The sequence below is a fragment of the Peromyscus leucopus genome, chromosome 5, assembly GCF_004664715.2.
Source record: "Peromyscus leucopus breed LL Stock chromosome 5, UCI_PerLeu_2.1, whole genome shotgun sequence".
NCBI lineage: Eukaryota > Metazoa > Chordata > Mammalia > Rodentia > Cricetidae > Peromyscus > Peromyscus leucopus.
In genome coordinates this window covers 76,100,508-76,114,693 of record NC_051067.1, presented here as the reverse complement: position 1 = coordinate 76,114,693, position 14,186 = coordinate 76,100,508, and positions in this window count along the sequence as shown.

The window sequence follows — 14,186 nt, the reverse complement described above, 5'->3', positions numbered from 1 at the left end:
ACTTGCATGTGGACTGTTATTACTGTTAGTCCTTGAAAGTGGCTAAGGGAGATGTATGATTCCAGATGGAGCCTTTCTGGAGGCTGTTCTCCAAATACCTTAAATGTGTATGTCCAGAGAGTGATCAGCCCACACTGTTAGCCCTTCTTAGGGAAAAATCAATTGGGAAAACTATGAAGGCACACATTATTTTTATAACAGAATACAGCTGATATATAACAAGCCAAGTAACACCAAAAGCTCTTTGGAATTTGGCTTCCTCTGAAGGAAATCCTTGATCCCTCCCAGTAATAACTTTGCCATAACCATCTGAGTTCTTATGATATATTCCTGCGGCCCACAGCATCCAAATTCTGCAAAGTGAAACACATCCATCTGCCAGAATTCATTCCTCTGAGTACTCTTTGAGTTACATCCTGCTGTTAGTGGAGTCTGATTGTAAAAAGAACAAGTAGGACAATTCCTTATAATTTCCTTGGCTTGTTACCAGGTTATGGAAAAAATCCTTTTTTAAAGCTTTTCTATTGACATGATTTTTTTCTAATGAAATTCTGAGGCTTCCAGCACGTTTCCTATCAAGAGTTTATCAATTTTATCATTACCTTGTTCTAGAGGGCCTGGCAGACCTGTATGGTATTGGATGTGAGTTATACATAAGGGATACTTCCTATTCCTGATTATTTCTTGTAACTGAATAAATAACAAAATTAATTCTGACTCATCAGAGATAAATTCTGCAGTCTCAATATGTAAGACCACAGTTTTAGCATACTGGGAGTCAGTAACTATGTTGAGAGGTTCAAAAAATCCATTAATACCAACAGAATAGCATATAATTCTTTTTTTTTTTTTTTTTTTTTTTTTTGGTTTTTCGAGACAGGGTTTCTCTGTGTAGCTTTGCACCTTTCCTGGAACTCACTTGGTAGCCCAGGTTGGCTTGGAACTCCGCCTGACTCTGCCTCCCGGGTACTGGGATTAAAGGCAAGCACCACCACCGCCCAGCAGAATAGCATATAATTCTGATTTTTGAATTGGATTATAAGGACTTTGAACCACTTTACTTAAATTTTCTGATCTGTAACCTGCCTTTCCTTGTTTGTTTGCATCTGTATAAAATGTAGGTGCTCCAGATATGGGTGTTTCCCGTACAATGCAAGACAGAATTCAATTAGCTCTCTCTATAAGTTGAATTCTATCACTTTTGGGATACTTGCAGTTAATCTCTCCCAAAAAAATTACTGCAAGTTCTTTGCCAAGGTTCATTTTCTGCCCATAATTTGTCAATGTCATCCTTAGTTAAAGGTACAACAATTTCTTCTGGGTCTATTCCTGCTAATTAACAAAGTCTCAACTTTCCTTTTAAAATCAAATCAAAGATCTTTTCCACATAAGTTTTTTTTTTTATTTTTCACTCTGTTTATTTGGTAGAAATATCCATTCCAATATAATATCTTCCCTCTGCATTAAAATTCCTGTAGGAGAATGCCTAGAGGGTAAAATAACCAAAATGCATTCCAGCTTTGGATCCACATGTTCTTCCTGTACTTTCTTTTCTACCAAGGCCAATTCTTTCTCAGCTTCAGCTGATAATTCTCTTGAGCTATTTAAGTCCTTGTCATCTTCTAAGGTTTTGAACAGATTACTCAGTTCATAATTTTTTACACCATCAATAGTCCATAGATGGGAAATGTCTCTGAATAATCTTTGAAAGTCATTAAGAGTCTGTAATTGACCTTTCCTAATTTGCACCTTTTGGGGTCTAATTTTTTGTAGACCTATTTTATATCCTAAATAGTTAATAGAATCTCCTCTTTGTATCTTTTCAAGAGCAATTTGTAATTCCCAGCAAGGCAAAATTTTCTTTACTTCTTCAAACATTCTTTCTAAGGTATCTGCATTTGAATCAGATAGTAAAACATCGTTCATGTAATGATAAATTATATATTTAGGAAATTGTTTACGTACTACTTCTAATGGCTATTGTACAAAATATTGGCACAGGGTTGGACTATTTAACATTCCCTGTGGGAGAATCCTCCATTGATAACTCTTAACCGGCTGAGAATTATTATAAGTAGGCACCATGAAGGCAAAATGTCTTTTTCTTGTAGGGGTATTGAGAAGAAACAGTTTTTTAAATTGATAACTATAAGAGGCCATCCTTTAGCTAACAGAGTAGGCAAAGGAATTCCAGATTGTAGAGAGCCCATTGGCTGAATTACCTTGTTAATTGCTCCTAGGTCTGTTACCATTCTCCATTTACCAGATTTCTTTTTAATAACAAATACAGGAGAATTCCAAGGGCTGGTTGATTCTTCAACATGCTGAGCATTTAACTTCTCTTGTACCAGCTCTCATAAAACCTGCAGTTTCTCTATTGTTAAAAGCCATTCCTGAACCCATACAGGCTCGTCTGTTAACCATTTTAAAGGTAGAGCTTGTTGGTGTCTTTGAAAGATCAGTAGTTGTTGTGCCCTGTTCTTGTACAATCTGGATGGCCAATGACTGTTCTTTACAATAATACCTCCTAATATTTCTTTTAAAAACATGTATTAGTTTATTGTTTGTTTCTGAGGTTGGAGGAATATTAATCTGGATATTTCATTGTTGTAATAGATCACTACCACATAAATTCATAGCTTTATTAGCCACATATGGCTTTAATTTTCCTCTCTGTCCTTCTGGCCCTCTACATTCAACCCATCTTGCACTGTGTTTCACTTGAGATAATGTTCCAATACCTAACAACTGAAGATTTACCTCCTGAAGAGGGCAATTTGGATGCCAAATTTCTGGTGCAATTATTGTAACATCCACACCAGTGTCTACAAGACCTTCCAAGAGAACATTGTTTATCTTTTTGTTAATTTTGGTCTTTGTTCATTTATAGAAGTTTGCCAAAAAATTGCTTTATGGTTTCTCTTGAATTACCTGTTCTCTTTGTTATAGCTGTTCTATCACCCCAAGCAGTCTGCTTTATTACAATAGGCATTTGGTTATTAAATTGCTCTGAGAAGGGTTTCTCTATGATGGCAGGAAAGGACTTTACTGAATTTGCCGTGGGGGCCCCTCAAGGAGTTTCCAAACAGCAGAGGCAAAGGATTACCTTGTCTGTCCCTTGTTGGTCTACATTTATTAGTCCAATATTTAACTTTATGACACCTGCAAAATCAAAAGGGAGGGGCATTCTGTTGCCATTGTTCCTTGAATAAACATTGTTTCTAGAAATGTCCTGTTTATAGTCCCTCTTTAGGTGACCTTGTTTACCAAAATTAAAGCATCTGACATTATTATTTTTCCTCAAAGCTCTTGATATAACCTGTCCTATCCACAGATCATCATGGTCATGAGACTCAATATTGTGTCCCTGATCCAATCCTCCAAGGGTGCTGATCGTGACTTTAATGGCCTGATTATTCTTTTACATGCTGCATTCTCATTCTCAAAAGCCAAAGATTCAATTATTATCTGTCTAGTTCTGAATTTGGTATCTATTCACTGCTGAAGACAGCCTTTGTAAGAAATCTGTGAAGGATTCTTTGGGGCCCTGTATAACTATTGTAAACGATTCAATTTTCTTCCCTGCTTCCTTAATTCTTTCCCACACATTCATGGCTGCCATGTGGCATAGAATTAGGGTTTGGCTATCATATAAACATTGTCTTTGTACATCAGCATAATCACCTCCTCCAAGAAGCTGACACCGGGAAATTTCTATACCTCTAGTTCTACATTGTTGTTCTATAGTTTTAGCCTCCTCTTTCCACCACGTTCTCCACTGTAACTGTGGACTGGCCTCTAGCTCTGCTATAACTAATTCTTTCCAGTCCTGAGGGATAATTCTATTACAAGTTGACCACAAGTTTAATGTCTGCTTTACAAATGGAGACTGCATGCCATATGATACTATAGCTTCTTTAAATCTCCTTAAATCTAACATTTCCACTGGAGTCCAGTTAGCTTGTACACACACTTGAGCATTTGGCAGTTCCTGTAAGATTACTGAGTAGATCAATGTTTGCTGTGTGGTAACCTGAGGCTGTCTCTCTGTAATGGTATAATTCAATCCTGAGATAGGTTCACCTTTAAATTCTTCTGTCTGGGTCTGAATTTCCCTATAAATCATTTTAACAGGTTTTTCTAAAGTTAATCCTGGGATAGATTCACCTTTAAATTCTTCTGTCTGGATCTGAATTTCTCTATAATTCATTTTAACAGGTTTTTGTAAATCTTTTATCTTAGCACTCAAATTGACCAACCTTTTTAATGCTAAAATAAAAATGATCAAACAAATTATATTCATAATTGATGTTATGTACATCCCATCAACATTAATTATCATCTCATTTAATTGTTCCACTTTCAGATTGCTTAACATGTTATCAAATAGAGACTAAATTCCTTCCATTGTAAAAATGTTTCACATTTTTTAATGTGGGAAAAAATTCTCTTTAAACTAATTTCTCCCTTTAAGATATCTTGATTGACTTACCAAGTCTGTTGACTATGTAGAACAGTAGAAGTCTGAGGGAATTTCAAAGCAGCTACCTAGTATGGTAGTAGTTCAAAATGGGAATCCAGAGAGAGCCCACTATCCACCAGGAGAAAAAAAGCCAGAGACTCTGGCAGCATGCAGCTCTGGGCTGAGCCAGGGGCTTTTTAGTGAATTCTTGCCACAAAGCATTGGGTGCTTTGACTGCATGCAACTGTAAATGAAATTTGATAATGTAGTCATTTTCACAATATTAGTTCTGTCAACCACGGAAGGGCTTTTCATCATATAGTATCTTCTATGATTTCCCTTTTCAATGTCTTAAAATTTTCATTTTAGAGACTTTCTCTTCTTTGGTTAGATATATTCCTAAATAAATTTTTGTACTTAACTTGAATGGGATATTTTTCTCAACTTCTTTATCTCAGAGTATATTCTTGGTATATATGAAGTCTGCTTTTTTCTTTAATACTGATTTTGGATTCTGCAATTATAATGTGTTTATTAGATCCAAGGGTTTTCTAGTAGATTGTATAGGGTCTTTTAAGCAAATAATGCTGTCACTTGCAAATAGGGATGGTTTGGCATCTTCCTGTCCTGTTTCTATCCCTTTTGTGCCTTTCTCATGTCTAATTGCTGTAGCTATGACTTCAACCGCTATAGTGACTCAGAGAGGAAACAGTGGACATCCTTGCTTCATTCCTGATTTTAGAGGAAATGCTGTTTGTTTCCATTTAATATATTGTTGGCTATGGTTTCTTATATATAGCCTTCATTATTTTGAGATATGTTCTGTGGTATTGTATTCCCCCAAATATTGTGCATGCTAATAAACTTATCTGGGGTCAGAGACAGAACAGCCACAATATTAAACATAAAGGATAGGCATTGGTAGCACACGCCTTTAAACCTAGCATTCCAGAGGCAGAAATCCATGAGATCGAGGATACAGCCAAGCATGGTGACTCATGCCTTTAATCCCAGAAAGCGAGCCTTTAATCCCAGGAAGTGATGGTAGAAAGCAGAAATGTATATAAGGCATGAGGACCAGAAACTAGAGGCATTTGGCCTGGTTAAGCATTCAGGCTTTTGAGCAGCAATTCAGCTGAGACCCATTCTGGATGAGGACTCAGAAGCCTCCAGTCTGAGGAAACAAGACCAGCTGAGGATCCGATGAGGTGAAGTAGCTGTGGCTTGTTCTGGCTCTCTGATTTTCCAGTGTTCACCCCAATACCTGGCTCGTTTGATTTTATTAATAAGAACTTTTTTTTGGTGGTTTTTTCGAGACAGGGTTTCTCTGTGTAGCTTTGCGCCTTTCCTGGAGCTCACTTGGTAGACCAGGCTGGCCTCGAACTCACAGAGATCCGCCTGCCTCTGCCCCCCGAGTGCTGGGATTAAAGGCGTACGCCACCAACGCCCGGCTTAATAAGAACTTTTAAGGTTCATGCTACAATGTTCCATCTATTACTAAAGTCTCCAGGACTTTAAGAAGGCATATTAAGCTTTATCAAATGTCTTTTCAGCAATCTATTGAATGGTGTGATTCCTGTCCTTAGGTTTATTTAAATGGAGTCTTATCTTTCCTTTTTCTTTTTCTCTTTCTTTCCTTTTCCCTTCCTTTGTAGATGTAATTCTAAACAGTCTCCTTAAATAAGAAATAGAGCCAAATAAAGAGTTAAAAACTCAGGGATCAGCAGTAGCCAAGAGCTAAAATCACCTTATCTTACCACTCGCTACCATCCTTCCCCTTGAGAGAGAGAGACCTTATTCCTGTGTCCTGTCTTTTTATTGCCTTTCTGTTCTGCCTTCTCATTGGCTGTAAACCCAACCACATGACTTCCTCATCACTGCCTGTCTATACAGACCTCCAGGTCTCTATAGTTGGTACTGAGATTAAAGGTTCAGGTCACCTTTGGCTGTGTCCTTGAACACACAGAGACTCTGCCTGACATGTGATCGGATTAAGGGCATGTGCTACCACTACCAGACTTTCCGCTTAATGGCTTGCTCTTAGCTCTGATCCCCAGGCAACTTTATGAACATACAAATAAAGTCACATTTCAGCACAATTACCGTATTCCTTCCTTCCCGCCTCTATATCTTTATTTGTTTTCTTTTGAGATAATGTTTATCTACATAGCCCTGGCTGCTTTGGAACTCACTATATAGTCCAGGCTGCAGAGAACTCACAGAGATCTACCTGCCTGTACCTCCCAAGTGCTGAGATTAAAGGAGTACAGCACCACTCCTGGCTGGTTTGGTTTTTGAGATTTTAATTTTATGTATGTGGGTGTTTTGTCTGCATATATGTCTGTGTACTATGTGTATACTTGGTGCTGGGGGAGGCCAGAAGAGGGCACCACATCCCCTAGAAATGGAATTACAGACAGTTGTGAGCCACCATGTGGGTGCTGGGAATCAAACCCAGATCCTCGGAAGAGTTCCAGCACCCTTCTCCACTGAGCCATCCCTCCAGACATTAAACTTCTTGACTTACATATGTAAACCAACCTTGCCTTTCTGGGATGAAACCCTCTTGGTTGTGGTTTGAATGAGATGTCTTTCATGTTCTCTTCAGTTCAAACCCCTGTTTGGGGAGGTTTATAAGTGTGGCCTTGCTGAAGGAAGTGTGTACTCCAACAAGGGTTGGGTTTGGGGAGCTCAAAGAGATGGAGCCGTTTGGGGTTTGCTCTCTCTGCTTCCTGCTTATGGTTCAGATGTGAACTCTCAGCTCTTCCTGCCACCATGTCTAGTGCTTGCTACACATCCCCACTGGGATGGTGATTATCCCTCTGAAACTGTAAGCCCCAAAGAAATCTTTCATTCTGAAAGTTGGCTTGTTTGTGGTGTTCCATCACAGCAACAGAAAAGTAACTGAGATATTTGTCAAGTATAATCATCTTAATGTGCTCCTGATTTTAGTTTGAAGGTATTTTGTTGAAAGTTTTTACATCAATGGTCATAACGAAATTGCTCTGTAGTTTTCTTTTTTGTTGTGTAGGGTCCCAAGAAAGGGCTGAAGGAAGACCCTAGACTCAATAGTATGCAAGAGCAAGGAGCATTCATTTACCAGCACAGTCGGGGTCGTTCATCCATACAAAATGGTGACGAGGGGCTGGAGAGATGGCTCAGCGGTTAAGAGCAGTGGCTGTTCTTCCAGAGGTCCTGAGTTCAATTCCCAGCAACCACATGGTGGCTCACAACCATCCATAATGAGATCTGGTGCCCTCTTCTGGCCTGCAAGCATGCATGTAGGCAGAATACTGTATACATAATAAATAAATGTTTAAAAAAAAAAATGGTGACGACCCTGAGCAGAACATGCAGGCCCTTTAAGCACAGCTAGGGGAATTTCAGGAACAGTTAGGTCATCTAAAACATGATTGGTTAAATAAGCAGCAGTTACATTAATATATTTTTGATTGACTGAGGTTTTAGTTTTTCCATCTTTGGGCATACTGGGGCAAGTCTGGGCCTGTTTCAGGGGAATACAGGAACTGTCCTTTTTTAATCACTGTCTTGTGATACTGTGGGGGCTGGCTCAGGCCCCATAGCTGCTGTTCTCCTCTTCTCTGCTGTCAGGGACAGTGTTGGCTCTTGGCCCTTTGTTGGAAAAAAAACTTATTTGCTCTTAAAATACTGAAACCTGGATCCGGTTGTGAAGTGGCGGAAATTTAGACCTTTCACTCCCCCTTGAGTTTGGCTCCATCTCAAATCCTTGCTATGGACTAAGGGGCTTATTTTGGAATCTAATAACCATCAGCTTAATAGTAGCCAGAGAGGAGTCACTATTCAGTTAAGACACCAATGATGTAAGTGTAATATGATACCTCGAGCAAGAAGTCTTGGCGGGTTGGGCCAAGGTGCCCGTGGAGTGAAGGAGACACACCATGTAGACACAGTGGTGGTCAGCATGGCACAGTAGAAAGTCACTCATACCCAAGGCATGGCATCCACATGGAAGTTTATTATAAGAGAGAGAGAGAGGAGAGAGAGAGAGAGAGAGAGAGAGAGAGAGAGAGAGAGAGAGAGAGAGAGAGGAGAGATTGAGAAAGGGAGGGAAAGAGGGAAAGCAGAGATGTGTACACTCGTGGGAAGGGTTGGAGGAAGAAGGAAGGAGGAGGTTTCCTCAAAGGAGGCTTTACGTCAGGACACAGGGTGGGTCCCCAAGGGGTGAGCCAGAATGCCAGCATTCCTCCATTTTGATTATTATAGTAAAGTGAGTTATGGATAGCAAGTGGGTGAACAAGGACGCTGAATTCTCAAGACTGCTTCCTGCTGATTTTAGGGTGAAGTGGGAGAGGGAAGCTGGGAGTCAGGTCATGCATGGTGGGAGGTGTGAGTGAAGAAGCATTCTGTTGGCTGTCATTGTGGAGATCTCAGGCATGGCGATCTCAGGGGTCTGTTCCTTGAGGCAGCTGAGAAGGCAGGTTGCTAGGCGAAAAATAGATTGTTATCCTGGGCTTCATGAGCAGGGCTAGCCATGGGAAAAGTGATAACTGCCAGAAAGAATGGGACAGAGAGGTGCCCTGGTTGTACAGAAGAGGCAAGGGTGAATGAGTGAGACATGAAAGCCAATATGTCCTTTATTGGGACATCTTGGAAAACCAGGTTCTGGTTGCTGGGTAGGTGCCCACTTGAGCCTGGAGAGGTGGTACCAGCAGTGAATTGAGGGATGATGTGTTCTTCAAGAGTACCTGAGCCATCACAACTGCTGTTTATCAGAAGATGGGGGTATATTCACCCAGCTGGTGTCTTCAGTGCTGGTGCAGGGGCTGACATATCTGGAGGACACTCTGTAGACTGGCCTTGGCCCAAGCAGGAGGAGTAAAACTGTAAAATATGCTCAAAAGTCAGTGGGTCAGAATGGGCTCTGGAGACTTAGTTTTCATCAGACCAGATTTCTTGATATAGTATCAGAACTTTTCCAGGAGGCTGCAGGTATCTACCAGACTGCTGAAACAGATTTATATCTTAGTGTCATAGCAAAAGGGTTAAAAATTCATAGAAATTTAAGGACTCTTAAGAACTGTTTGTAGTCAATGCTGTATTAGTTTATCAAAACTGCATTTATCAATATTAAAACTTTGAACCTCTGGAGTTATATCTGAAACTAGTCTATCCTATATCATGAAGTCTGTGAATGAGGCATACCTGTTTGTATCATTAACAAGAAACATATCAATGAGCTATCAAGGTGCTTATTGTCTTGGGATTGGGGCTGTTAAACTGATACCCTAGTCATCAAACACCAGCAGATCTGGGAAGGATAAATTTAAGAAAAAGTGAGACAGCTTTCCAGCCACCCAGAACAGCTATCCCAGGTTTCTCTGTGGTTGTTGGGGGGGGCGTGGAGAAGAAGCCCCAAAGGCAGCATTTGTTCAGCTGCTAAGCCCAGAACATCTGACAGATTTTGTGTGTGTATGCAGTAGGAATTTGGGGAGACTGACTCACCTTGACTTTGCAGCATGGAGCAATTGATCCTCTGTTGTTTCACTTATTCACAGTCTGGACAGGATCTCAGCTTTTTGCTGTGTGGCCAGACTTGCCATAAGCTTTTAAGTGGAAGTTTTCTGTGGCTATCCATCTTCTGGGAGAAAATACAGAATGCTGCCAGGAGCTGACATGTCTCTATCATAAAAAGCCTTTATATTAAATGCCATATTCTCAGATCTCTAAAGTTGCTTGAGGACCAAGGGAGCCAAATCTATTAGGTATATCTAAATTAACTCCAAGAACATGTATAAGTCAAATCTGGACATACACAACTCCCAATCAGTTACAGCTTACTAATGGTAGCAAAGATAAGGAGGCTAGACATATATTCTTGTACTGTTATTTTTTTAAGGCCCTGTAGTTCTGATCTTTGAGTACAGCCAGATTATAATCCTGAATGATTTATATAGAAATAATAATTTTTAAGGTCATATAATACCTCTTTTGTTTTGAATAAAGAATATCAAGGTTTGTTGTTGTTGTTGTTGTTGTTGTTGTTGTTGTTGTTTGGTTTTTCAAGACAGAGTTTCCCTATGTAGTTTTGGTGCCTGTCCTGGATCTCGCTCTGTAGACCAGGCTGGCCTCGAACTCACAGAGATCCACCTGGCTCTGCCTCGTGTGCCACCACCACCTGGCTGAAGGTCAAGTATCTTATTGCAAAACCATTTTAGTTAATAAATCTATTAATTGACAACTCTGGGTCCAATTGTTTAGGATATCAATGGGCATTATAGGTAGAAATTTTCTTCCCTACACCAGAGAGTTTTCTTTGACTTAACCCTTTAACCTGTTTCTGGGGGGCAGAGATGATGCTCTTCTGTGGCTGCTTAGAATACAAATGGTCAGAGCCCAGGAGGCTGAAAGGCCAGTCACAGGTAAGGAGGGAACCCAGGCAATGAGAAGCGTGTGGTCATCTGACCCAGCTGTAGAGACAAGGAACAATTATGTTTGGTTGGACTAGTCCACATCATATCAACCTTCAGCAAGCCTAGAGCTCATGGTCGTTTAGAACAGATTGCAGTTAGCAATTGATGCTTGGATGTGTCTGCCAGCCAAGTAGAAACCTGCTGAGGCAGATAGACTAGAGACAAAAGTTAATATTTATGAACTTGGGCAGCCTGGAGAGATGGCTCAGAGGTTAAGACCACTGGCTGTTCTTCCAGAGGACCTGAGTTCAATTCCAAACACCCACATGGTGGCTCAACCATCTATGAGACCTGGTGCCCTCTTCTGGCCTGCAGGCATACATGCAGGCAGAATACTGTATGCATAATAAATAAATGTTTGGTTTAAAAATATATTTATGAACTTATTTGGAGCCTTTATGCCCACAGCCTCAGTAATCGGGGAAGGGGGAATGAGAAAACTCAAGCTATACTGCTGTACCCATCTGGAGCCCCTCTGACCTCTGTGACATGGATCCAGTGGCTTCTTTTGGTCCTCTGAGACTTACATGAATTCTTATTTTATAAAAGGACATAATGTTTTACATATATTAGTATTACCAATCAGCACTGAAATCCATATCATAGAAAAGCAGACAATGGGTATTGAGGCTTATACATTTGAGTACTAGCAAAATTACAGATTTTGGTTAAAAGATATGTACAATTTTTGTTGAGAGAGAGGCAGGTACAGATTGGACAGAGCTGTCTTTGGCCTGATAAGAAGTTTAAGTTTATATTTAGAAGACAACTGAGGAAAATCTAAAATCCTGAGCTTATGACCCCTACAGTATCAGAATTCTACTAATGTTAAAATTTGAAATTTTAAAATCTTAATATATAGAAGGGGAAAGTAATCTGAAGCACTTACATAACTGAAATCTAGTGTAAATAATAAATGTAAAGTTTTTTATCTGGGATTTTTTTCATAATCCTCTTGGATCATTCCTTTGATCCCATCCTTGGCGGCATATCCATAGCCTGACTTCTAGATCTCAGCCTGTTCCATTTTACTGTGGCTGGTGCTTCTGGAGGCTATCATCTGGCAAAATTGTTAAGGTCCACCTGGGTCTTGTGAAGGAAAAGCCATAATCCAACCCTAGACCCAGTGTTTCAATAAAGAAGAACAGCATAAAACAATTTTAACATTATCTATATCTAAAACACATTTGAACTTGTGCTAACCTGAATCTAGTAATCATAGCTCAGAGATCAATTTTGAGCCAGCCCCACCCACCTGCATGGGAGCAGGTCCTTGTGACCCAAACAGTCATAAAACAAGGTTCTGGGGCCACAGGAGCATGCTGCCCCACCCACAGGGAACTGCAGGCCTGGTACCGCCATCCTCCCCCTCCCTCCTGCCCAGGAAGGGGCAAGCCAAGGACAAGGTCCCAGACTCCCCACCCATGCTTGAGCCACAGACAGGATGTGGCTTCCCACTGCCCTTAGTAAAGATGGTGGTGAGGCCATATGACCTGTCTGTCTTTAACCTTATTTTAAATGGCGCCTGACCACGTGGTCACGTGTATTTTTAAAGACATATAGAACAAATATGGTACATATAAACTAAAGGATAAACGTGGCCACATCAGTCACACATTTCCATCTGCACATAGGAAATAGACTTTTTAAAAGAAAGACGGACAAAATTTTTTCCCAGAAACCTTTACGGTTAATTCACTGGAGCTTGGAGGCAGTGCTATAGAGAAGACTGGGAAGCAGAAGAGCAGGGCAGCTGAGTGGGAGAGAGGAACTCCCCTGGGCTGCGGCGTGGGAGCAGTGGCTGCAGAAGAAAACCGGGAAACAGGGACAAGATAAGAATGAGACAGTTTGAGCGAAAGCATGAGATGCCAGCAGGCACAGAAGCAGGGAGCAGAAAAATGAAGGACTCCAGCAGGGGGAGCCCAAGCCATGGGTTTCTCGATGGCGGTGGCCATAGAGATGTACTCTCTTCTGCAATTATTTCCCACTGAAACTAGGATGTTGTTGTCAGGACCCTCGAAGTCTGAAATGTTAGTCAAAGGCAAGGAGGGAATTCAGGCAATGGGGCACTCATCAGAAGCATCTGAATTGCTGATCCAGCGGAAGAGACAGGGAGTATTCACATCGGCTGGATTGGAACACATCAGCTTAGTTAGAAAAAACCCAAACTTCTCTATTTAAACAGTTCCATTTTTAAGCAGTTCCATTTTTACATAAACAGTTCCATAAATTATCAATGTTGACAGAGCCTATATGCATAAGTCCCATTGCAATGAAATCACTACTGTCCATTTCATTTAAGTCTGAAAAGTTCAAAAGAATAAATTCTGGTAGCAGGTCTAAGAGTTCCTCTGAGTGCTTGAAATAGCTGCCCTTAAGTCTTTGTATAGCAAATAGCTCCAAATATGAGGAGTCCCATAACCAAAACGTTTTTTTTTTTTTCAGTTCAAGCAAACCTCTCTGAAACTTTCGCTCTCGGCCTCTGCCACTGCACCTCCCCTGAGCCACCTTCTTGGCTCTCCACCTCTCCTGTGGTATCTTGGGCTCCAGTCACCAGGGGCTACAGCTCTGGGAGACAGACCTGCTCCAGCAGCTGAAGTCCAAAGTCTTTGCTGCACACTACTGCTTGCCATTCGCCCTTCTCTTGGCATGCCATCTCGGCTGGGCTTGTCAAGGCTGGGTGTAGTTTCTGGCTATATCTCTCTGGCTGGCTGGCTGCATCCTCCCACCATGGTTCTTTCATGTCAGAAAGCATGCAGAACCTTGCAGCTAATGCTGGCTCTGCTTTTGCTGGCTCTTGGCATCTGCTGCTCTGGAAGCTATGATGCTCCACTATAGACAAATTTCTAATCAGTCTTATTAAATAAGAAACACACGGATGCAAGCTGTAGAGATCAGAGCAAGAGCCACCAACTAACCTTAGCTCACTATGTCACCATAGCTTCCCAAGAGAGGCTCTTCCTGTTAACCTGTGTCTTTATTGCCTTCCTGTTCTGCCTTCTCATTGGCTCTAAGCCCAGCCACATCACTTCCTCATTACTGCCTGTCTATACAGACCTCCAGGTCTCTATGGTTGGTACTGGGATTAAAGGCGTGTGCCTATAGCTGAAGTTATCCTGTTCCTGCCTGGATCCCATGGCCCTCAGACCCAAGTAAACACACAGAGACTTATATTACTTATAAACTGTATGGCCATGGCAGGTTTCTTGCTATCTAATTCTTATATCTTAAATTAACCTATTTCTATTCATGTATACCTTGCCACATGGCTT